The following is a 24,364-nucleotide window of genomic DNA, read 5'->3' as shown; positions in this document are numbered from 1 at the left end:
CCATATTTTTCAATCAAAAAGGATCAAATTATGTCTTGAGATCCTAGTTTGATCACAAAGTACTTTTTTGCCATCTTTGGATAAAAGAAGAAATTATGGTTTTCTGCAAACTGGAACCCAGAGACTTCCAATGTTTGCTACTCACATAGAGAAGGCAAAACATCAACGCCTGAGGATCACTGCAGCTAGTTCACAACCCAGTTTAGATTGCATAATAGTAGAATTAAGCCAATGTGCCTCTTCCTTGGCTCATGGACTAAACACGTCTGTACTTTTATTCTGTCCATTTTAGACTTCTTTTCTTTCTTTTTTTGAGTACAAATCAAGTTTCTAGACCTTGTGGATCTGGAGAAAAGTATCACTGAAGATGAAGAATGAGACTTTGAGAAAAACCCAACCTGCAACTTCCCATCCAAATCATGATGGCAGCTATCACAGCTGATAGCCTCATTGGGGTGAACAATACCAAAGTGTTTCATCAGCCGAGACACTCTTCTACTTGAAAAAGCTTCCACTGAAGAAAGAGGACATTTCTCGCCCTGCCAGGAGGTGTTTCCTGACAGCAAAAGTTCAAAAAGGGACAAAATCACAGATACATGGGTTATGTGAGCAAGTACAATGTGGACATGAAATTCTCATACTATGAAAATGAAAAATATTGGAGGCTGTTTTACTTCTCTTCCTCTTTCCTTTTTTTTTTTTTTGGCTGCAATATTCCCCAAGGATGCTGAATTGCCACATCGATTTTCAGGCCCAACTGCACAAAAGGCATTAGAGGAGAAATGATACCATGCCCAGTTAGCTTTGGTCTGGTTTTCATCAGGCTCAAGCAAATATTAGGCAATGTACAAAATGTGCTAAATACGTTTGGGGGGGAATTCAGGGCAGCCTGCTCAAATCCATTCCAATAACAATTTCCAAGTGTGATGTCCTCTTTCAAGTGAGAAGAAGAAAAATGCCATTCATCAAAAAGGAGATGATCAGGCCAGTCATACTTAGCCAGCCGCTTGCAATATATTTCAAAATTATTATTAGATTAAACCCCAAAACAATTGTGACAAACGCAAATTCTTACTCCCAATTTGCAAACGATGAAAACACTAGCGAGCAAGAGAGCTGAGTTACCCAAGGTCAGATATGCTAACCGAAGCACAAGTAGGAACAGTGCCCTGGAGACCTCCTGACTCACCAAATCCCCCCCCATGAAAACTGAAAAGGAAGAAAAAATCTTTCAAAACACAGTTTAGCTTAACTCCTAATTAAATGCCGAACCCAGCTGTACAGAGCCATGAGAAATATTTTTAAAGCCTTAAAAACAGGGGCTATATTAAGCAATAATCCCAGAGGTACCTAATTTGGGAAACATCACAACAGAACTGGTTGACTTTGCAAGTTGTTGCTTTCTAATGAGGCAGCAGAATGCAAGTGAGTGGAAATGGCTTTGGAGGGTGAAACAGCACAAGGCTAGGGGGCTAACTGTGGAATGGGGGCTGCAATAGGCAGGGAGGAAATGCTATTTTGGGTCCCTTCACCTCTCTTAATTAGATCTTACAGGCAATTCTATTAGTGGCTGAAGGTTTTTGACATCCCTGGGGCTGGAGAAGGAAAAAGAGGCCCCTTGTTTGCCCCAATCCCCTTTATCTAATCCTGCAAATCATATTCTAGAGTGCAAAGCAGAGCGGGGTAAGGTATTTCTGAACAACACAACTCAAGGAACAAAGCAAATAAACTAGCACTTTTTACTTATTTATTCCACTCTGGGTGGTAGTCAGGACATTGGTTTTCGATGAATAGTGCTCCTCAAGGAACAATTTCTGTGTTGACTTGCAAACACCATCCCATCTACCAATGAACTTTGAGAATTAGGGGGCAAGTTGCAGGGCAAAGTCGCTGTGCCCCCTGTAATGTGTAGGTAACCACAGGGAACACTGACACCAAGATTTTGGGAACCTCCATCACCATGGAACTCCAGATAACCTTCTCAAGAACCTCAGGATTCCCCGGAACACTGTGTGGAGGTTCAGATGTAACAACAAACCATAGTCTGAGTGAGCCCTGTATTTTATATACTCCCAAATTCCAGCTTCCAGTCTCACTTGAAATTTGGCTACAAAACCAAAGTTTGTCATTCCATCTAATTTGGCCCCTAGATTAACATTAACATGCAATTTTTTTCCGTGTAAGTAGCAGCTGTTGGGAAGCTCAAGTGGCACTGAGAACTTGGGAGAGGACCTTGGGAGACGGAGTTTGTCTTTCTAGTGGCCATGGTCTCAAACTTCTTCACTTCACCCACAAGGCTATTCAGGCTTCTCTGTGGCTTGATGATGACGATGATGTTGATAAAAAAATATATATTTATATCCCACCCTTCTTCCCATTTACATAACATTTGTTATGTGAATGCGATGCACATTTGTTAACTGCATTCACACTTTCAATAGCCTTACTTATCTGACCCTATGTTTTGCCTGCTAATCAGGATTGCAAACTTTAGTTTTAAGTGTAATTGCAGTCATGCTTCGTGGGCAAAATGGTTTGCCACTAAATCAGAAGGGAGAATGGAAATTATCATGATTGTGAAGATTTTGTCTGCCATTGGTCCAGCAATATCTGAGAGGGCTGGCCACAGGTTCCCCATCTCAGCTAAAGCTAAGTGCACAATAGCAGGACTCCATAAAACTGAAACAAAAACAATATATTCATTATATTGAAAGGAAAATCCAGAAAATAATGAAAACCTGCTAATAAAAAGACTGAGGTGCCACAAAAAGATCCCAACGGAAGCATTTAATTTTAAACTTGAATCAGCTATAACAAAACCAAGGAAAAGAGCAAACAAAACTGTGAGACAATGTCAAAGCTCCAAAACTGTCAGGCAAGATCCAAAAAAAGATCTTTACTTCCCCCTGAAAAGAATTGTGTGTACCAGCCTGACCTCAAAAGCCATCATCCTGATGCTCACACTAAAATATTAAATAGCTTCCTCTAAACAACAGGCAAACAACAACTTGTCACTTATCTTTTTTAAAATAATTTGCTTTGGATTTTTAATCTTGTCCAGCCTGGTGAGACACCTTTGAAGTGAGGTGCGCCCAAGGGACGAAAGGGCGTGTGAGCACAGAGCTTGCTGACATAACACTACATCATAGTTCGCTATTACATCTGAACCAGCCAGGTTTGAAAACCACCCTAGGTCTGGTGCAGACACAAATGGGTTCCAGTCTTTCAACAGTAATCATGGTGTCTACTCCGAAGGTGTGTCAATGCTAACAAGTACTTGGGCACATTCCTTTCAAATTCTGCCATCTCAAACCACTGGTGCAAATGTAATACAGCCCTATGGCTAACGCTGACAAAGGAGGAGAGGGGTAAGGTGGGCACGACCCTGTGGCTCACCTTCAGTCAAGGTTCAGGGATCAGTACTGTTGCGTCTGTACCTCCCAGTCTAGAGGAAGCAATTGTTTTCAACCTGCTAATGTTACACCCTGCCACTCAAGAAGCAATCAGCTCTGCGTCAAAAATTGCAGCTATTTTCCAGGATTAAACGTACCTATACCTTCTGCCATACTTTTCTGACCCCCTCCCCAAAAAGAGAGAAACCAAAAGATTTCCTTGCAGCGAGTACTGAATTGGTGAAAGAATACAGCTTGTGTAATAAATGAGCGTAAGAACTAAATATTATTATAATCAAGGATAAAGTAATCATTAAAGCGATGAGTAGGCAGCTCTCTGGTCAACAATTTTTGTTCTATGGGCTACAGAAGAACCACAATTTAAGTTTTCATGCTATCAAAATCCAGCTATCCATCATGATACTTGTAACTCAGCTGTTTAAAAACTTTAAAAATTATTTCTTATTGCAGAAAATGACCAGAAGGTGGACAGGACATTTGAGGAATGCGATGGTTTCTATCAGATCATTCTTTAGGCTAAATGTGTTTTCAGGACTAAGTTGTAATGTATTTGTTCTTCTCTTTATTAAAAGGCTCAACTGTTTCATTTCAATCTCCTGACCACAGACTGGGAATCTTCCATGTTCCTCCCTCAACTATTGTGTGCACATTTCCCTTCCATGGTTATTTGAAGTAATGATATAGCGTTACAGGTGTATATATCAGCACTAATCATGGACTGCTCTTGCAACCAGAATCTGTAATCTAGATTTGACATGGTTCTGCAAATCTGGTTAAAGAAAATCATAGAAAGAGGGGAGAACCTTGCAATTCAGTACAAATGAAAACAGTTTTAGATTAAGAACCTGTTCTGTACTTCCGTAAAGCACATGAGGTTTAGTAGTGGGACAGAAAGGGAAAAACTGAAATGGAATCCTGGTATATACAAGAACACATACACACACCACACACCTCCTAAAAGGAAGAGAAGGTACTTGTCTCTTTCAGTGTTCTGTTCTAGATCAGCTAATGGGCCTATCCAGTCACTGAGCACTATCGTAGACTGTTTTATCCGCTACTCATCCATTTAGCACTTAATATCTCTTCTCATTTTCTTCCCTTTGACAGCCTCTGAGATGGACTACTATTCTTGTGTTGTTATTCACAGAAGCTGAGGTAGCAACTGCTTAAGGCTGTTAGTAAATACATAACCAAGCTAGGGTTTGAACCCAGGCCAAGCCTGTCACTATCTACCAAACCACCCTGGTTCTCAATGCTTGCATAATTTAAGATAAATAATCCCTTAGGGGAGGGGAATGTATACAGCAGGCGTGCACAGGAAGGGTAATCCAAAGTTAAAGCTCTGCTTAATGTAAACCAAATACACACTGGGAGTTATGAAAATATGGTGCTAAGGTAGCTCAGATTGTGATGAATAACAGCACTGAGATGGATACAGCTTCCTGGAGATCAATGAACGCTGAATTAAGTCCTGTTTTTATTTTTTGAGTCAGTGAAGCCACAAAATGATTAACATTATGATCAGCAGGATAGACGGGGGGACCAAATAGAGAAAGACCATACAGCAGAGGTAGCTAGCATGGTGCCCTCCAGATGTTTTCTGGACTGCTACACCCATCAACCCTAGTCAGCAAGCCCAAAGGCCTGGGATTATAGGAGTTGTAGTTCAGGAACATGGAAAAGTTTCAGAAAAGGACAACCAAAATTGTCAAGGGGATGGAGCAGCTCCCTACTGAGGAAAGGCTACAGCATTTGGAACTGTTTGCTTCTGAGAAATGATCAGTAAGAGGTTACATGATATAAGTTTATAATATAATGCATCGCATACAGAATGTGCCCTGCCTCTTAACACTAGAACTCGTAGACATCCAATGAATCTGAATGTTGGAAGATTCGGGACAGAAGGAAGTACTTCTTCGTGTAGTACATAGTTAAACTATGGAACTCACTCCCACCACAGCCAGTGATGGTCACCAATTTCAATGGCTTTAAAAGAGAATTAGAAAAACTCTTATTTCCTGAACATAAATTCAGTTCTCCACATCATAGTTGCAATTATTATTTAAAGTCCTCAAGAAAATTCATAAACATTTTAGTGCACATTTCTGCAGATAATTTTTCCTGAGAAAAAGCATTTCCTCTAAGACAATGAACTGGAGTATGTATTCACCAGTATATGCATTTATTATAATGTATCCTAGTATATGCATTTTTGTACACAGTACTTGGCTGAAAAGCTACATCAAAATTCAGAAAAGTACAAATTCCATAGGATGGCTGTGTTTTGATTTGTGTATTGTTTCAAAAACTGCAGATTAGGTTCAGTTCTCATTTAATCTAATTTCTCTTTCTTCCCTACTCCTGAATCTCATCCTTTGTCCGTTAGTCATGTTGGAAAAACTGAGTGGGGGAGTAAAACTATTCTCTCCCTTTCTTTTAGTTTCCTGTGTCCTTTTTTAATCCTCTATTCTTGGCATTAATACAAAAATAATCTCCCAATACAGTTCTCTCCTGAGTTTTATGTCTCCAGCAGAAGCTGAACCGGAAATTCCTTTTACCTCTAGATGTCTCGTCCCAAGAAATACCTGGAGGCTGCCTTGAGGGCTCTGACATGGCAGGTCACTCTTTTCAGAGTTTCTGTGAAGCTCCTAATTAGAAAAAAACAGGCAAGTTCTCTCTTGCTGAGAATCTCAGCGTGCCTAGCACAAAATACCGCAGAGACCCTTGTTCCCAACTTGGTGCCAGAGAACAAGAAGTTAGAGAAAGACAGTATATTTTTCCAGCAAGACTTGGTGTCAGAACACACAAGTCACACACAGATCTTCAGACATGCCAAGGGCTAAGAAAAATGCTCTGCAGAAAAATATCCAAAGCACAGGTTTCAAAGCACCGGTACAGCCACGCTAACGGATCAACTCCTCACATATGTGATAATTGGTGAAGGTAAGTAATGGGTGGCTGCAGGTGGGAAGTTTTCTTCCTCTGTTCACCACTCCTCTCTCACGTACTTCCTGTTCCTCTGCATGTTTCCAACATGTGAGGAGGGGACTGAAAAATAGTGGCAGGAGGAAGGTTTAGCCACTCTTCTCCACCTCTGCTTATTGGATGGGCAGAAGTGACTTAGGACATCCAAAAGCAGGCTCTCCCCGTTTGGTTCTCAGAAATGAGCAACGACACAGAAGCTGTTACGATGGATGTCAAGCTGGTATTATTTAACCTCCTCTCCACCCACCTATGCCCATCACACACCAGTACAGCACAGTCAGCAAGAGCCCAACAATCGCCACTGACCACCTTAGAAGGAACATCAAAAATGCACCCAAATCTAGGAGCAGGACTAGGATTGAGAAGGAACACAGCTTTGGTCTTTGCCAAATGTGGGTCATTGCCAAAGACATGTAAAGCACTTCCTACTTTTTGGGTGTTCAGGAGCTAAGCTGCATTTGAAGACTGGAGTCTGCTGTTCTCATGTGCTGCCCTGTGGGAAAGGATGCTTTGCTTAGGGGTGGAAGCAGAGGAGGACTTTCAACTCCTTACAACACCTGCTGCAACGAAAAAGGTCTTTTTCACATGCCTTAAGTTCAGCAAGGAGGGTCCTGTCTAATCTCAGTTGGGAGGGAGTTCCACAGGTTTGGGCCCACAACACAAAATGCAGGCATACAGCTCATGGATTGAAACACACACGTGTCACTTCTGGCAGCCTGTCCAATTTATTATGGTTTCTTTCCAAGCACCTGGCTTCTTCATCTGCACCATTTGTTCAGCACTTTATTTTCTTTAACCACCCACTTTTCCTGGTTCATTTAAGAGTGAAGCCTGCTCCAGTGAGCAGGGGAGGTGCCCTCAAGATTGACACATGATTGCACAAATTCATTTTATCCTGTAAGCTAGAAAAACAGGATGCTCCCACCCCAGGTCTGTTGATCTTTTAGGCACTTTCTTTCACCACATCACAAATCTCCCTATTTGTAAAACTGGCAAAGGTGCTGCTCTTAATTACTCTTCTTTATTATTTCCAAGGGAAACCAAACAGAGAATAAACAGATGCCTGCCCTGCAACAGACTGAAAATGGCATTAACGGCTAATAAATTATTGGACACTTGCACCACCACAAAGATTGTTACATTTTGATGTCCATTTCAGTAAAGTGTAATTGTTCTACTCAGAACTAAGGCCAGGTCTTTAAAGAGAGAAATGACAGAGGACTGTTACAGATCCAGATTGAGAGTACAGTGGTGAACCCTTTTCCCTTACACGCTTAGATACATACACATACACACTTGTATTTGTATCAAATAATGGGGGTTTGGGAGGGTGTAATGGTGTGCTAATCTTAATTTTTGCTATGGTTTGTTTGTTTGTTTGTTTGTTTGTTTGTTTGCATTTATATCGACATAATTCCTGCATAATTCCTGGGACTACAACAAATAAGGGGCTGGCAAACATCTGGTTGGTTGTTTCCTCTCTACATAAGCTGTTTTAAACTATTTTTAATATTGTGTTTTAATGATGTAACCTGCCTTATGGTCTTATGGTGAAGGGCAGGCAATTAATTAATAAATAAAACATTCTCTATTCTTCGTTTATGTTCTGAGCTAGGTAAAATATAAATAAATTAATAAATTCTGCCAAGGACAGTTCTTAACCTTTAGGGGGTCATGCACCCCTTTGAGAATCTGATGAAAGCTCTGGAGACCCTCCCTAGAAAAACGCACATCAACATGTACACCCAACATTTTGCATACAATTTGCACCTGGTTCACAGATCCCTAATACCCAGCCATGGATCCCTTCGTAGACCAGGAGGGATTATGAACCCCTCCTCTAGAAGATCTCTGCCTGGCAAGGAAGGCCTCTAGCTACACCAAATATCCTATATACTAACAGTAAACTCATTATCCAAGTGTGGATCCTCATGTAGCCAAAATGGCACCATCCACATGCAAGAGGGAGGCACCAACAAGCTTGTGAAAATCCAAAGATCTGCAAAAGTATGTTTTTGAAAGAGATTGGGATGGTGGTAAAAAAAAGCAAACAAGCACAGCTCAATAAGGCCTGAGCATGCTCAGTGGACACAGAATGACAGATGAGAGAAAGTGTGGTGGCAGGATGGAGTGGGATGGAGTAGCCTTGAAAAGGGCATGCTGGAACCCTGAACAGAAATATTCCGCATTGCAGCATTTTACTCAAGGACCCTCTTATGGAATCCTTATAAGCTCTCAGTAAATTAGCTTACATTAGCCTAACAGTATGAACCGTAATTGTTTAATTTCCACAGTCCTTCACACATATGCAGTATAGACCACTGTGTAAAACTGGTGAGCTGCATTTAACTTGCTGGGTCATGAGTTGCAAGCACCTTTTCTGAAACTCCAAGACCTTTGGGGACAAGGATCCATCTTTCTTTCAGTTGTACAACTGAATATTCATGAAACTTCCCTCAGGGTAGAGGAGTTGTAAATCTGCATTAATAAATGCTGGCAATTCAAATGGCATTCTCTGCTCTGACGCCAGAAGTTTAATCTATTAGCTGGACTTGCTTAGACAGATGCCACCAGGATGAAGTATGAAGTCTTATAACAACAGTGCTTAGTTACTTTTAACCAGGAAGCTCATCTCATCATTGCAAGCAAAAGCCTTTTAATACAGGCATAATAAAACCACTTTGTTTTTACAGATACTAACACTGAGAAAGAGAGCACCGGGCTCGCAGCCTTCAGAAGAATGAGCATGTTATCAGTAAAACCAGAAAACGTCAACAGGAAATATGATCTAGAAGTGTTAAAAAGCTGAGACCCTCTGCAAAAACATCAAACTCCAGGTGTTTCCATCTGAGGTTAAAGCTATGTTCCAATTCCTAACTTCAGTTTCTCTTCATCACTCCTCCCATTTCTTTCTTCACCTCTTGACTACATGAATACCTAAGAGAGTTACTGTACTACCTACGCCTAATTATCGCCTCTTCCTAGTGAAACTAAGGGCTAATAGTAATACCTCCACTCACTTCAATCCTGTTTGTTGACTTGGAGGAAGTTAAGCACACATACACACACATGCACAGCAGCTCTGGATAATTAGAGGCTGAGGTAATTATTTAATATAAACATACAGTGATCTGAAAGAAAACCAAGATGCTCATGCATGAAGTTGGGGCCAGCATACCCTGGTATTTCTCTGGCCCTAGTTTCACAGACTCAGGTAATCACATTATGGATTGCCTTTTAGGTAGAAAGGTGCTGTAACCAACCATGTACTCTTGATGGTTCACTAGAACAGAGAAGCCAGTGGTTATAGCACTCAACTTCTTCCCTTACTTGGAAGCAAGTGTAAATGTTTCCTCAAACTCTTCTGACTTATTTGTGACCAAAGGAGAACTGGTAACACAAATGCATGTATGCTTCCCCAGTATTTCTGACTGATTGGCAAAAATAAGCAATCAACAGGGATACAAGGCTATGGTGTTTATTCCAGTTGCACAGCCCATCTGTCCTTAATTCTTCAGCATTAGCATAATAAATATGTGTACTTTGCTTTCATATCTCTGTTATTACAGGTGGATTCAATCATGCACAACACAATCATCTAAATATAGTTCTAATGTTCCATTGAGCTCACATGACCAAGAAACAGAAGCCAAAAGGTGGAGCTTTGAAACTGAAAGGACAAGCTAAGCAGGTAGAAGCAGGCTTGGTTCTCAGTGGCTCAGGTTAAGTTCTCTAGCACAAACAAAAAAAAATGGAAGCAATATGGAACACTGCTGAGAACAAATAAACCCAATAAGACACAGTTGTGATGTGCATCATTTTACTTTCTCCCATATAAGCATATGACTGCCATCAGTTCATATGCAGAAAAAATAACCTTAAACATGGGTACAGTAAGGTAACAGCAGTGGTGAAAAAAGAGAAAGTCTCCAAGATGTACACAATGTATTTTGTCCCATATTTCAGATGTGGGAAAACTTTTTTTTACCTAGTCAGCCATATCCTTATCTCTCCAAGATTCCCATGTGCCAACTTTTTATTATTTTTAAATTTATTATTTTTATTCACTCTCAAAACACTTTTACATAACGAAAAGGAGAGCCACTGCATTGCAACAAAAATAAATTAATACATAGCATAAATCCATCCATATGCACATGCCTGCCTCCCAACAAGAAGGGCAAAAGTTAAAGGTTACTGCTGTAGCCCCCAAATTCTGTCTTGATCAGACCACACCTGGAGTGTTGTGCCAGTTCTAGGCACCACAGTTTAAGAAGGATATTGACAAGCTGGAATGTGTGCAGGGGAGGGAAACCAAGATGAAAAAGGGTCTGCAACCAAGTCTTATGAAGAACGGTTGAGGGAATTGGGTACATTTAGCCTGATAAAGAGGAGACTGAGAGGAGGTATGTTAGCCCTCTTAAAATATGTGAACAGTTGTCACATGGAGAATGGAACAAGCTTGTTTTCTCCTGCTCTGGAGCCTAGGACCTGACCCAGTGGATTCAAGTTACAAGAAGGAGACTCTGACTAAACATCAGGAAGAAGTTTCTGGCAGTACGAGCTGCTTGAGGGTGGAACAGACTCCCACAAAAGGCGGTGGACTCTCCTTCCTTGGAGGTTTTAAGCAGAGGTTGAGTGGCCATCCATCGTATATGATCATTGATATTCCTGCATTGCAGGGGCTTGTACTAGATGACTTCTTGGGTCCCTTCCAACCCTACAATTCTATGATTCAACAAACTATGCTAAGTGGTAAAGCTCAGGCACATTGCTCAACTCCAATTCATGCAAATAAATCAGTGTACACAGACTGAATATCAGAGAACTCCTTGTCCTGCTGCCGTGTGTGAAAAGCTACCCACTCATATGCTGCCAAAGTTAACAGATCCTCCAACCACTGTACAGTGTGGAGTAAGAGATACTCTTTCCAGTATTACAGCACCAGTCACTTTGCCACCATCAGCGACCACAACATCCAATTTTGTTGTTCTTCAAGTGAGGTCCCATTACACTGGAATGTAGTTCAACTGTACATTAGCATCCACTAACATCAAAGATTTTGATCTTGTTGGAAGCGCCCAACAAGTAGCCAGACTAACCATATATGATGTCTCTGGTAAAACAGGTATGCATGGCTTGCCCGAATTGGTCTCACAGGTAGAATGGGAAGGCCTGGTGGGTTGAATTAGTCCTGCAGGCTGAAAGTTTCCCAACCCTAGCTTATGTGCTCTGACATGAAGTGCTGACAAAGCCTATTGCACACAGACAAAAAAACATGTAAGCATAGGCCAAACTAGATGTTTACCTGGTAAATGTGTGGTCCCAAACCCGTGTTTGCAAAAATAATGTGGGTGATTATGGAAGGCAACTTACATGAGAGAGACAGCAGAGAGGAGTGATGGCAGGAGTCCTAATCCCTCCCATACCTTCCAATCCTTTCCTGCAAATGCCTCCACCAATACCCTTATTCATACAACAGAGAAACAACAGGCTGGGAATGAAAATTCTCTCTTAAGTGCTAGTTTTGGCCCACACACTGGACTAGGAATTTTTGCTTATCTTGCATATTTGCTTAGTGACATTACACAGGCAACTGCCTGCAGAGCTTCCAAACCATAGACCAACCTTCAACAATCTGATGCCCTCCAGATGGTACCCAGGATGGCCATGCTAGCTAGGGCTGATGGGAGATGTAGTGCAAAACACCTGGGTACCAGGTTAGGGAAAGGCTGCTGCAGATTACAACAGCAACAAGCTTTGTGGACTGGCAACCACCAATGCATCTTAATGTTATACATCAAAGGGACTTTTTCAAGTCTGAAAAGTAAATCTTTCCTAAGCATGCATAATACTAAGAACCAATTTGATTTGAAAAGATAACTATCAGCCTCAACCATGAACGATGTAAGAAGAGCTGAAAAGTCTGATGCAACAGGACAGCTGCTTCCCAGTGCAGTCAAACAGGAAATCCCCATGTAGATGTGGCCTGTACTGTTTTGCAATCCTCCTTCATTCTCCAAAAAATAAAATAAAAAGTTACGGTAAGTCTATGACACATAGCCCTACTGATGGATTAAATAATTTTTGGCTGACAAGTCATCCACCTTTAAAAGTCACTGATCAATCAATCAAGTTGAAATTAAATGTTTATATTAACAAAACCTCAGTGTAAATGCATTTTTGAGACACGGAAGGAAAAGGACAGATAACATTTCAAATTTAATAAATGAAAACTACCACCCAGTTAGTAGGAAAGGCCAACTTTAATATTTGCTTTTTCATTGCATATTCCAGCAATTCACCAGAATCAAAACAGCCTTGAAAAAATGAAAAGGGGTAACCTTAGCTCAGAGCTTGAGAGGAAAGAGACCACCTACTGGTGGCTGATAGCTATGCGTAACATCCATGCTAAGAAGCAAGGCTACCTCTGATTATTAGCTACTAGGGGCAAGCAGGAGAGCAGTAGTACCTTTGTAAGCTCGTGGACTGACTGGCCACTGTTAGGAACAGTACGTTGGACTAGACAGACCTTTGGTCAGATCCAGTAAACAACAATTAAAATTGGTCACCCATGAATAACACCTCGCCTGCACTATGACTTCAAACAATCATGGGCTCCCCCAAAGAATCCTGGGAACTGCAGTCTGTTAAGGATGCTTAAAGTTGTTAGGAGACCCCCATTTCCCTCACAGAGCTACAATTCCCAGAGTGTCTTAACAATCAATCCCTCTTCCCAGAGAACCCTAAGAGCTGTAGCTCTGTGAGGGGTCTCCTTTAACAAGACCCCAGGATTCTTTGGGGGGAAGTCATGACTGTTTATAGAGTGGTATGGCCGTGCCTTAAATGCATAGTGCAGATGGAGCCTAAGTTAACTAAAGATTTATGTACTAGATGAAACACACACGTGTTTATTTTCTTCAAAATATTATTACCTCACCTCTGACCTTTCCATAACTCGAGGGAACTTAGAACAGTTATTTAATAAAACCCCTGAGAGAAGTGGTGAAAGGGCTAGGTTCAGCGGGCTGCTACTACCTAAGTTATTCCACCTTCCCTTCTCTACTTATTTGGGGAAATGCTTTAAGTTCCCAAGTGTTCTTTTTTTAACTAATTAAACAGTTGTGCAGTTCCTCTCTGTTTGGAACAGGCCAAGGGCTCCCCCAGAATCCCACTTAATCATGTCTCTACTTATGGCTGGAAAGAGCCATACCCCCAGTTGCTTGACATTTGAATGGCTTACTACACTGTCCTGCAGAAGCAGTTGATTACAAATCATTTTTAAAAGCTTTAAAAAAGGAAGCATCCTCCACACCCAGTTTTATAGCTGAGAACAAATATTAAAATGAGAAGCAGAATTCCCCGAAAGACTAAAATATCCTTAAACAGGCAATGCTGGTACAGTGGCAGTATCTCATGTGCCTAAGGGGGTTAAAAGGACTTCCTCTGTTTGTGCTCTTTCATCAATAAAGCAAATATGCATACATTTTAGGCAACCAACCATGTCGATGAACAGTAAATACAGTTTTAAACTCCATTACTCATATGCGCCAACTACGTCCCCCCCCAAAAAAAAGAGAATTTGCAATGTTAGACAGGTTAGTGGTAAAACTGTGTTGGCACGAATGCACCGAGATAGACGAAATGCAAAAATCTATCGCAAGCTGGGGGAGTAGAAAGAAAAGAACCAGAGACTTATCTGCAATACAACCTTTTTTCACTCAGCTTGCAGAGAACAGCAGAAGACAGCATGTATTAGATTTCTATAAAATGTATCTGACTTCCAAATATATTAAATACCTTTTCCGACTCTAGAAATGAAAGGTGACATGATCACAGTAGAGCAGGGAGAAATTGTACCTATGGTCTATCATTTCAGTAGTTCACTTCGGCAAAGTTCATTCAAGCAGGTTATAGTCCTAATTTACACTTCTACCAGAGAACTGTCAGCTTGAGCTAGGAACCTCACACCCTGAAGCAGCCTGGGCCCAACTCTAGGGGACCACCTAGGCCAGAATACCCATTGTCCTCAGAGGCTTCCTCACATACCTAACAGGACAGGGCATGCACAAGATCAGTTTCCAAAACTAGCTGGCAATATTTATTTATTTATTTATTTTACTTAAGGCTTCTTAAACACCTTTCACCATAAGATCCCAGGAAAGTTGTTTGTTCACTGTGTGTTTTGAACCTCTCTCTACGTATCATAACCAAAGTTTATATGATGGCTCCTGAGATCAAGGAGGATGCTTTCACCTATGTCTAGATACAAGTGGATGCCATTGTGAATCGATGGTGGACTAAACCTTTCAAAACTGCATTGTGGTTTTTTTCCCCCTCAGCAATTCTGGATATGAGGCTGCTATAACAATTATAAAAACAGATAAAAGTGTTACAGTTAGGAAACATGGGGAAACGTGCCAAATGGAGCAGAACACTATAAATTTAGCAAAAGACATGGCTCCCACAAAACAAAAGACATTAACTGTAAAAGGCTGGGTTAAAAAGTTCATCTTCGGCATATGGCCAAAACCTGTACAATGAATATGTTAAACATACTTCTGTGGAAAGAGAGTTTCACAGTTTATGTATTAAGTATCCCGACTGGCCAGGCCAGGAATAAATAGCCTAGCTTTCTGACTCTGCCTTGGTTAACAGAGAAGTACCTTCTGGTTGCTTTGGCCCCCAGGCCCAGGCCTCTGATTTGCATACAACCTGGCCTCAACAACTTGATCTTCTTACAAGGGCACCAGACCAAAAAAACCTCAGCCATCATAAAAGCCTGATGGTTTAACATTGGCATCCAGCTCCAGTTGCTGCTAACACTATTCACTTGTTGAAAACAAGGGTCAACTCACGCTGCCCATCTTCTATGGGAGAACCACATCTAAAGAGCACTCAGTGTGGATTTCCATGTCTGTAGTTTCCAAGGTATAGTATAACAGCAGCAGCCTACAGTTTTTCAACAATTTAGAGAAGCACCATGGATGCAATCTGGGCAATGTCCCTCTTACACCTCTGATTTAAAGATGAAGTAAACACACATTACTTTAAGGGATAGATCAATTCCCTCCAGGAAACTGTTACTGTTGTGTGGTTCACTTGCACAATGTCACTGAAAGTCTGAACTCTTATATAGACAAATTAAAAGATTATGTGAAGCGTTGGTGACAGTAAGCAGCAGTCTCTACTAGTTGTATGCAATAAGTAGTCGCTGAACACCTAAGGATGGAGAGGGGAGGAAGCTAACAAGCTCTGCACCCTGTTCTACAAGGCAAAGAAAAAGAAACTCAAAGATCTGTTTTAAATTCCAGTCAGCAGGTTAGTACTACAAATCTTCTTCGCAAGAAGATCAAACCTATCCATTCTGAAGGAAATCAGCCCTGAGTGCTCACTGGAAGGACAGATCCTGAAGCTGAGGCTCCAATACTTTGGCCACCTCATGAGAAGACTCCCTGGAAAAGACCCTGATGTTGGGAAAGATTGAGGGCACAAGGAGAAGGGGACGGAAGAGGACGAGATGGTTGGACAGTGTTCTTGAAGCTACCAGCATGAGTTTGACCAAACTGCAGGAGACAGTGGAAGACAGGAGTGGCTGGGGTCACGAAGAGTCGGACACGACTAAACGACTAAACAACAACAATTACAAATCTTACTAGAAGCCAAGTTTAGAGTCCAATCAATGCTGCTCCTTCTACCATGAGGTGCTCAAATATCATATACAGCAGCCACCTTTGACTTCTTTAACATAGTTGGTGAGAAACCACTTAAGGCATCTTATTAAAGTTGTAGGATTAAAGATACGTTTTCCAACCATTTGGCTACTGCATTCCAGTGGAATGCAAAACATATAATCCCAAATCCCACTGGATAGAATGCCTCTCTCCCAATACCAAACTGAGGAGCTGAAGACCATGGAATACATTAATTGTACACCCAGAAAGTGTAAACTGTTTTAGCTGCAACACATTGTTGGGTATACAATCAGTGGAAAACCTGGATTTGACTCTGTGTAATCCGTGAAATCACTCCCTGAAAGATAGCTGAGCTTTCTACTTTTTCTTGGAATAGATAGCAGCTTGGCTTCAAAATTACAGCTTCCCATGTTCAAGGTTAAATGAAAACCTCTAATACAAAAGAGATTTACAATGAGTACAGTAGAGAAAAAGGATTAAAACAAAAAAGAAGAGAAGGCCAAGAGGGCATCAATATACTCCAAGTCGATTTCTTAGAACCAATACTAAGCAACAAACAGTTGATATGTACCAATTCTGTGCAATCTTAAAATGAATGATGTGTAATAGCCCTGAGAAAATGTGGTACTCAAAATATATTTACCATCGCTTCAAAGTTCTACTCAAGCTAGAATGCCATTTAGGTTGAAAATATGACTTACCTTGTCAATTGTCAGCTCTCCAAGTTTCATATATTTGAAGTACATCCAGCTTATAGAGGAAAACATTACTTCAGAGGAAAATGATTTAAGTACATTCACATCTACTGGCTATGCAGGCAGAAAACCAAAGTGCCTGTAGGCCTCTGGCCCTAGCAAAGACTCACGAAACCCTCAACAGGCGAGCCACAATGCAGCTATGTATCCCTATAAGTACCATCTCCATTAAGCTCCTCAGGTCAAAACACAGTCCATTACAATTCGACAAGAATTCACATGTTAAGTGCCACAACCATATTGTCCGAGCCATACAACTGTTACTTTTCTCCCTCAATTTACAGTAAGGAAGTGTTCTTTATCATGGATTTTTCAGCCTCGAGAGAAGTAGTGGAAGCTGCACAGGTAGAATCCCTATGTAAAAAAAAAACCCAGGATAGATGAAGAGCTACATAGGTAGGAGAACAAATAAATGTCTTAAGTAGAAAAGAATGCTCTAAAAGCCTGGATACAGAGATGTCCTAGTAAGAGGAAAGGCCTCTTCAGGTCCAAAAGTGAGTTATGAGGAAACTTTTCTTACAAGGAGTGGATAATATAGACATGGAATTTATTAAGTGTTTTGAGTGTTCAAGCATCCCAAATGTATTACTTCAGAAATCTTTACAATTATCCTGTAAGGTAGGTCAGAATCATTACTCCCATATTGCAAGTGGTTATAGGTTCTTCTACAATTCATTTACAAGCTTAGCACAGCTTCTAACAACTATGTATGCTCTTACCTAGTATTCAGTTGTTATTAGTTCTCGAAACATGTAGTGTAGCCAATTTTAGAAGCTACTACACCTCACCCCATCTGCCAGTCTTAACTACCAGGGCCCAGATGCTGGAAGAGCAGAGGAAATCAGCATGGTCAGACCCATCTGCCTCCCTGATCTTCTCCATCCCCTTCAGCTTGTTTAACACCTTGGTCTCCTGGGTGAAAGGAGAAGGTCAATCTGGCTTCCCACCTCTCCAAAGCTCAGCAAACCTCCTCAACCAAACATAAAAGCTCTGTCTTAAAGGGCAGGTGTCCAACCACAAATTGCCCCCATGTCCTAGATATTCGGGGAGTAGTTGGTCTGAAGACTTTCAGACTGGAATCAGAATCTCTGAAGGCACTCAAAAGCAAAAAGAAGCAGGCCACACTGTTGCAGGAGGTAGGGAGAAACTATGCATACTAGTAGCAAAAAGCTAGGAGGGCTTTCAAAACGTATGTTTACACCAGCAACGCCTCCCCTGCATTGCTTGATTTAATACTGTTATTTATCATAAGCCAAGCTGCATATTTGCAAGAAAAACGCAATTGGGTTTTTTGTTTTTTTAAGCTAAACCAAACTAAATAAAATAAGGAAGCAACAACAAATTGCACAAAAGCAAAAAAAAGTTTGCATTTAGAATGAGAGGAAGTTCAATGAGAGCAATTGGCATGGCAAAGTACAACTGAACTACAGCTAAAGGGAATGCAGGAAGCAACTTTCACATGCACAGCAACTTTCCATCCTGTGCACTCATGGCAAAACAAACCTTCACACCACACTTCATAAGAGACATACTTTTTCCTACAGGGCAACTACCCTTGTGTAGCAAAACCACATGTGATCCAATCTCTTTTAGTAGAGAAAATTCTAATTGGTCTCCAAGGTAGCCTAGAATGTTAAGTGCTCACTTTGAACAGAACTGCATGTTGTAAGATCCACAGAGTTGCTATATAGGCATTTCTAGAGTTAAGTCACTTCTTTTCCAAGAAGTAGAAAACTTGACCCATGTCCCTACATCTTCCATGTTCTTTATTTCCCCATTCCTGCTTTGCACCATTGGCAGTAAATCTTCTTTAACCTGCTTGCTATCTGCCATTTGTTCTTACGTTCCATGTGATGCAGAGGTAAGCAGGCATGGAAAGGTACTAGGCATATGATAAACCTGCTGTTACAATAATCTGGGCAAGCAGGTCACTACTTTTGGAAGAAGTACAGAAAGGGCAGCTTGACCACACCAAGCTTAATGTTAACAGTTCTGTTGCACCCAACTGGCATGATGGAACACATGGAAATGATTCTGGGCACCAAGTCTCCTGCACTATCCAATAAGCAGCTGGGCTCTTTAACACCCCCAACAGTGGAAGGGCCACAACTTGGTGGGAGAGTTTCACATGCAGAAGGTCCCAAGTTCAATCCCCAGCATCTCCAAGTAACACTGGGAGAAACTTCCTGCATGAAACTCTGGAGAGTCGCTGGGTCACTCAGTACAGACTAACCTGAGCTAAATGAACTTCATTGGTCCAGCTTGGTATAATGCAGTTTCTTGCATTCCTATTCTATTCGGTGTGACTCTAAGAGTCACAGAGCAACATTCCCGCCTTCTAGCACTCCTCTGCAATTTCCTGGTTATTCAATAAGCTATCTTATAGCCCCCAGTAAAGGGTTGGGAAGTATGAGCTGTGCAGCACATGAGCAGCCCAGATAGCTCAGGAAAGTAGCCAAGCTGCATGTCAAAGTTTCCTAACCTTTTGAAATGGCCACAGTATGCTCAGAAGCATCTTCCTCATTCTCCATGCCAGGGATGCCCAGGAACAGTTTTATCCCCTCTGCCCGATCTTCCAGGATACTCAAGACAAGTTCATATCGGCTGCATTAATCCAGACCATCATTCTGGGCTCATGCTCATAATCATGAATGGATATTAGCATCAGCTATGCAGTCAAGGACTAGACTGTCTGCAATTGATGGACTTAAGTGAGTCATGTCCATTTATTTCAATGGGTCTACTTTAAGTAGGTCTAGCACTGGGATCAAACCTTTTGCCACACAAACTGCAAATACAAAATGGCTATTAGACACCCCAAGAGAAGATTGCAAGGTAACACTAAGACCATATGGTGTCTTTGAAGCTTTCTCATATCATTTTGGCTCCATGCATCTGCCTGTTAGGAATGAACCAGCAATAAATCACATGGAATAAGTGAAGTTAACTCTTTATTTAAAAATCACCAAGATCTGCACAGGGGTGCCAGGCCTAATGAGCAAAGCAATTCTTCTTTTGTAGGTACTGCCCCTGAAAGGCAGTTGTGGAGACTGACGGTCCCTGCCCTGCCTTCCTATGTCCCCTACACTCCAGGGTTTTCCCCAAGCAATCTGAGACTGCATCTGCATACCTGCCTTTACTCTTCTGCTTCATGCCTCTCCAGGTCCTGGGAGATCAGGGGGAGGGGAGCTTGTCGCAGGAGTGAGACCCATGCTTCTTCACCAGCCTGACTTATCTCTGCTTCTTAGAATCACTCATCCCACTCTCCTGCTTCTGGACTTCTCTTTACCACAGACTCTCCCTTCTCACTAAGCCCTGTTCCCTCTTTAGCTTCTGATACCACCTCCTCCTAGTCTTCTCTCTCAGACCATTCATCGTCATCCCACCACCAATCCCCAGACCCTGAGCCTTCTTCACTTAGGGGTTCCCCAGCTGGTTCCTTCCACCATTCCTCTGTGTCCAACCAGTCCCTGACACTGCCTTGTCTTGCTGCTCTCTGGAGTCAGCTGTTTTGCTAGGCTACCCAAAACAGGTTTCCCCCACCCAAAGAAGCCGCAGAAATGACTCATAAATAGACAAGAATATGATGTATTGTGGCTATCAGTCAAAAGAAGATTCTGAACAGATGACACAGAGCAAAAACAAAAATACTCCTCATTCCCCCCAGTGTCCAATAATTGATTCTCAAACACTAATGCAATCCTTATGACTAGGCCTCAGAAAACTGAAGGAGACCATATCTGTTCTTTTTGCTATTGGTCTCTTTCACCCCTACCCCACCCATCCTGTCAAGCTAACAAGACATCACAAAGGAAGCCTCTTCTGCCTCATCCATTACTAGCAAAACTGTCTGCTCAATTCCAACAGTACAACACTTTATTACTGCTTACAATGACACAAGAGGCAGGAATGAAACTGCTTGCAGATCTCTGGTTGTGTTTTCCAAAGAAGGCAGCCTTAGGGGGGTGGGGCAAGACCGCCAATCATGTTGACTTGCAACTCAAGCGAATTTGATCTGAAAAAATCATTGTGAGAGTAAATACAGAATCCCACTCTGTAATTTTTACGGTCACAAGCAGACAGCAGTTTTTGAACATTAATCACTAGTATTTGGCACTTGTTAAAAATTAGATTTTCTCTGAAACTATGCACTACTGATCAATTATATGACAGCAGCTTCCAGAGACAAATTTAGGAGATGAATTATCCTATATTTGTTTGACGCTTTTTAAAGAAAACAAAGCAGTACTGCAGATACTGCTGAGGTTTTCTTACCTATAAGAAGCATCAAGCAACTGTCAGAAGTAACACACCTCATCTTAGGCAATTCTCTAGATGGGTACTAACCTTCTACAGTAGGGAAATATAGTGAAGATAAATTATTACTTCTCAGGTATAGTGCAAAATGTCTACCAACTTGCAGCTGAGAAACGAAGGTTATTTTTACTCTCTTTGGCAGGGGTGGGTGACTTTTGGTCTGCCAGTTGTTGCTGAACTACAAATCCCATCAGCCCCTGCAAGCATGGTATTTTATGGGAGTTGTAGTTCAGCAACATATGGAGGGCCAAAGATTCCCACACCAGCTGTATAGAAATCTTTCTCAACTTGGTGCCTTTCAGATGTTTTGTATTTCAGCTTCAACCAGCACTACCAATGGTCAGGGATGATGGAGTGCAAAACAGTCTGGGTTAGGGAAGGCTACTCTAGCGGTAAGGAGTAGGACTGAACAGTTATTTGAGTTTGGACCTGCATAGAATGGAATAGTCTTTTTAAACTAAGACCAGCCCAGCGATACAGTTTCATATGGATGAAATCACAGCTTGAAATGGGATGACAGAGAATCAATAACTTCTTGACCCATCTGTCTTTCATCCTGTGAAATGTTACTGTGCACATCACAGGCAGATCATCATTTCTGATGACCAGGGCTCATGTTTCCAAAGAGAAACAGTGACACAAGATAACCAGGAAGAGTGCATAGCTGACACACTGAAATTCTTTGTTTACAACTTTGGAAGCTGGGAAGAGAAAAGCCTTAGGCAAATCACCGCTTCTGGTGCAGAATGAATTCAAAGAGTTGTTGCAAGGGTCAGCTAGATAAATACATAAAAGGCTTCTGAATATTGAAATGCTGTGTAAACCAATGGAAATGAGCATATGAAGTTCTCTTATGCCAATTCAAACTATTGGTCCATGCGGCCTAGTGTCTGGCACCTCTCCAGGTCTGATGGACACAACTTCTGCTCCCTATGATCCTTTACTGGAGTTTCCAGGGATTGAGTATGTGAATTCTTTGTGCGCTCTATGACAAAGTACATCTCCTCTCCTTGATGTTCTGAAATTTCACCAGGTATGGTCCACAGCCTTTCAAACAGAGCTGCATGATTATAAGGGCCAGAAACTTGTTTTAAGAAAGGAAGGAAGGAAGGAAGGAGGGGAAAATACCGAGGCTGAATTCTGTGCCTGATATTGCTGTTTCTACACAACTCTGACTCTCCTACTACGTTAAAATCATGGCTACAATATATTCACTTTTAATAAACATTAACAGCTGTCTGTATTGAACTGCAGCTTGTAGCCCCCTATGGTTTATCATTTGTGCAGCTGTGGACCATTATGTGCAAACCAATGTACAGAAAGTTTCCCCAAAAGCAACTTTCCAAATTAATAAAGTGCAAAGTACCCCCTCCTGTGGCCAAATACAAAGCCCAGGAATTGCATTGGCAAATTGTATTCCAGGGAACTTGGGGGTCCTTGAAAGTTTATCAAAGTTCCTCAGTGATGTTATAACAGTATTCCTCAAAGACTCCTTGCTAGCTCTGCCAATCTTTCTTGGCAATTTGCAGGAGAAGGAGAACATTACTTATGTTCTGTATTGCACACTGATCAGCGGGCCAATAGCAAGGCACAACAGAACTGCCCAGATCCCCGCACAAACAGAGCACAGAGCACATCAGAATCCTGCACAATACAATGGCAGGTGCTCAGGGATTCCTCAACTGGCAAATCAACATAGAAGTGTTTGGCACAGAGCAAGTTCCCCGAAAGCAAAAGCTTCAACAATCACTGCCAATAGCATGCCAGCTGCACAGCCCCTAATAGAACATGCACACAAGAACTCTACAACCTTTGCTGATGGTACACTGTACTCCTCACATCAAAACTAGAAAAAAGTGTATTGAAAAGTGCAAAAGATCTCCAGAACTCGTTAGTGTCCCGGCTGATAGAAGGCCAAGAGTATAGGAGTGGGACCCTACAGGGACAGTCCCCAGAAAGCCACTGCATGAATAAAATTTTTGGGCCATGAGCCATGTTAAAGAAGCTGCCTCTGAGTAACAGCTTTATTCTTTAAAAGAACCAAAGCTCAACAGGCACAATGCTTACAGGATTATTTTTCCTGAGAGAGAGAAAGGCTCTTCGTTCACATACACCTACTCCATATATCAGGTGTGAGATACTTCTGGCCCTCCAGATGTTGCTGAACTACAACTTCCGCCACCCCTGGCCATCAGGTATTCTCACTAGGGCTGATGGGAATTGTGGTTCAGCAACTTCTGGAGATCCAAAGGCTCCACATGCCTGCCATACATGGAAATCAGGTGGACCTACCTGTAAAAGGGCTGCCACTACTGAGAAAGTCCTACATCTTGTAACCATCTGCAAATGTTTCAGGAGGCAGAGAGCACTTTACAGCAGGCCCTCTTCCGGGAATGCTAGAGGGAGGAGACGGTCTGAAACCTGGAGCTAGCCTATCTGGAGCCTATTTCTACAACCATTTTACTCCAAGTTAAATACAACTGCAACTCACCTCATCCTCAGATTGGTTACATTTTCAAGATTGGGGGGGGGGGCTAGTCAATAAACACCAGAAAGTTTAAGGGCTCTCAATTCAACTTACTTTCTTTGGAGATACAAGATTTCATGACAACTCCAATAATTATTTTTGATGAATAAACTGAATGGCCCAACTGTTGTCCCTGGAATTCCTTGAACTTATCAAGCCCCCCCCCCCCCCGATGCAACCATGTTTGCATCCTGATGGTGTTGACAAACCCCTGAACCCTTCCCTAAATCAGTATAGGAATGAGTGGCCCAAGAGCATTAAACAGTGCTGTGGTTGTTTAACCCATTATCCAGCAGCAAACCTAGGCTTAGAACTAAATGTAAACACAGCAAGAAGCAGCAGATAATCCCAAAGACGTAAACTACCTGGGACCCAAATATCTAAAAGATGCTTCCCAATATTATCTCAGGTCCTATTATCAGCAGGGGAGGCCCTGTTAATTGTGCCACTGATCTGAGACAGGGCCTTCTTGGTAGTGGTTCCCTGTTTGTAGAATGCCCTCCCTGGTAAGGTACCTCTGTCTTCATTAATTACTTTCACAAGGAAGTTAAACACATTCCTGTTCACCCAGGCATTTGAGAGTGAAAGAAGCTGTTCCTGTCAACCTTGAAAAGAAGAGTTGTGATGATTTGTGACTGTTTTTACATGTTTTTAGATCTTATTATTGTTTTT

General features: G+C 41.7%; 1 protein-coding gene and 1 long non-coding RNA gene across 2 annotated transcripts in view; both read right to left on the bottom strand.

Moving 5' to 3' along the window:
* MAN1C1 (mannosidase alpha class 1C member 1) overlaps window positions 1–24,364 on the bottom strand; it is a 128,820-nt gene that overhangs the window by 95,114 nt on the left and 9,342 nt on the right. The gene's annotated exons all lie outside the window — the stretch shown is intronic.
* LOC310767997 lies at window positions 7,797–20,381 on the bottom strand. The gene is made up of 2 exons (XR_014551155.1): window positions 16,040–20,381; window positions 7,797–15,726 (listed from the first exon to the last, which is right to left on the bottom strand). It is a non-coding gene; the product is annotated as an uncharacterized lncRNA (long non-coding RNA).

Source organism: Podarcis filfolensis, assembly GCF_964270895.1.
Source record: "Podarcis filfolensis genome assembly, chromosome: 8".
Taxonomy (NCBI): Eukaryota; Metazoa; Chordata; class Lepidosauria; order Squamata; family Lacertidae; genus Podarcis; species Podarcis filfolensis.
This window is presented reverse-complemented; position numbering and strand designations above follow the sequence as displayed.